This window comes from Bos indicus, chromosome 3 (genome assembly GCF_029378745.1).
Source record: "Bos indicus isolate NIAB-ARS_2022 breed Sahiwal x Tharparkar chromosome 3, NIAB-ARS_B.indTharparkar_mat_pri_1.0, whole genome shotgun sequence".
In the NCBI taxonomy this organism is placed as follows: domain Eukaryota; kingdom Metazoa; phylum Chordata; class Mammalia; order Artiodactyla; family Bovidae; genus Bos; species Bos indicus.
The window spans coordinates 23,052,371-23,054,670 of record NC_091762.1 but is presented as its reverse complement, the minus strand read 5'-3'; positions in this window follow the sequence as shown (position 1 = coordinate 23,054,670).

Here is a 2,300-nt window from a genome sequence, read left to right as displayed (position 1 = left end):
TTTTTTTATGTACCTCTTCTACAATGATGTTACCTTGAATGGTTATGATTAAAGAAAGTATCATAATATGTGTGAAATGCCTGGCATGGTATCAGTCAATGAACTATACCTGTTATGTACTTCTGTTAGCATGGCAAAATTCATTCCTGTTTGACCTCAAGCCAGATACCTCTTGTGAGGTTTTTTGGTTTCATCACATTAAAAATGAAGAAATTTGACACATGTTTCTTTCCCCCACAGAATGTCAGGCCCCACAGGGCCGGAAAATAGATTTCGTTAGAGCCTTTGCTGAATCTCACACACCGTCATTAAGCATTGTAGTTGGAGGACTGTGTGGGGATGTGGGGAAGACAAGCTTTCAGAAGTAGTTGTTCCAGTTTTGTATCTTTTCCCTTAACGTGAACAAATGCTCAGTGGCCTGTTGTCACACCCATTTCACCCTCCATCCAGGTTAGACCAACAGCTAAACTGAAGAGACGGACGCTATAGGGGTTCCCCAAGTCTCAGACTCACAAGACCCGGGCAGGGAGAGATGCTGAGGAAGGGAGGAGGTGCTTCAGACCATCACTATCCGAGGGCCTGCCTGTCTCTCTTTCCTCAAACTCAGTTTCTATGTCAGTGAACACAATGTTTATGTTCACTTTGGATCATCATGATCCCTGACCTATGACCTTGAACTTAACCATGCTCTGTTTTTGGAATACAACCACAGGTCAATGGCATGAGGAAAACTCAAAGAGATGGATCAAACTGTGTGCCACGAACACTGCTCTGGAAGCCTGGTCTGTTCAGTACGTGGGTGAACTGGATGGACGCAGAACAAGAGCACGAGGCTGTCACATCTTTCCTAAGCAGACAGGCACCCCATGTACTCAGTGGCTCAGTGGTAAAGAACCAGCCTGCGGTGCAGGGGACACAGGAGATGCAAGTTCGATCCCTGGGTCAGGAAGATCCCCTGGAAGAGGACATGGCAACCCACTCCAGTATTCTTGCCTGGAGAATCCCCATAGACAGAGCAGCCTGATGGGCTACCGTCCTGGGATCACAAAGAGTCAGACAAGAATGAAGTGACTGAGCTCAAGCACACCATGTTTTCAAGGATGTACACGTGAACTCTCTTAGTCACTTTGACAGCTTGGAAAGAGCTCTTGTGAGGCTATAATGAAATACATAAGTGAAAGTATGAAATGTGGTGTTTAGTAACATTTTAAAAAAATCAAATAGAACAACCCAGACCCAGAGGAAGAATTTAGAAAGTAGGGATGTCGAATTTAAGTTTATTCTGAAGCCAACATGCTGCCCAGTAAAGAGAAGACATTGACATAACAACGGGATGCAGCAAAAGAATACTGAGATGGGACAGAAAATATTTTTAAAACTTATTTAACCACTTAATATTGTACTCTGATTTTTATCCTACAGTTTTTAGGACACAGACTAAACTGGAGAAGACCCAGAGAAGAAATTCATGACAGTTTACAAGTTTGATGTCCTTCACTTGTGAAAAGCCTTAAGATCTGTGTAAAGAGAAGATGAGGTGATATGGTTTTTCTAGTAGTCATGTATGCATGTGAGAGTTGGACTATGAAGAAAGCGAGTGTCAAAGAATTAATACTTTTGAACTGTGGTGTTGGAGAAGACTCTTGAGAGTGCCCTGGACTACAAGCAGATCCAACCAGTCCATCCTAAAGGAAATCAATCCTGTATATTCATTGGGAGGACTGATGCTGGGGCTGAAACTCCAATACTTTGGCCACCTGATGCAAAGAACTGAGTCATTGGAAAAGACCCTGATGCTGGGAAAGATTGAAGGTGGGAGGAGAAGGGGACGTCAGAGGATGAGATGGTGAATGGCATCACCAACTCAATGGATGTGAATCTGAGTGAACTCCAGGAGTTGGTGATGGACAGGGAGGCCTGGTGTGCTGCAGTCCATGGAGCTGCAAATAGTCACACATGATTGAGCGACTGAAATGAACTGAACTGAACTGAGGTGACTTTATGACAGCCTGACAGAAATTAAGACCTGCTGGCAAAGTATTTCTCCCATGAATATTTTTATACACAGAAGAATGAACAATGAGAACTCAGCTTCAATAATTTTTGTTAGGAGATAGATCAGTGGTATCTGGACATGTGCAGTGAACATCAGAGTGGCTGCTGAGGGCTTGGGTGCTATCAGTGGTGATGTTCACAAAGGGTCATGGCCTAGACACCTGGAAGGCAGGGGCCCCCAAGATCCCATGAACCCCTCCCCCTACCAGTTCTGTTGTGGCAACTCCAGACGGTTGCCTAGCATG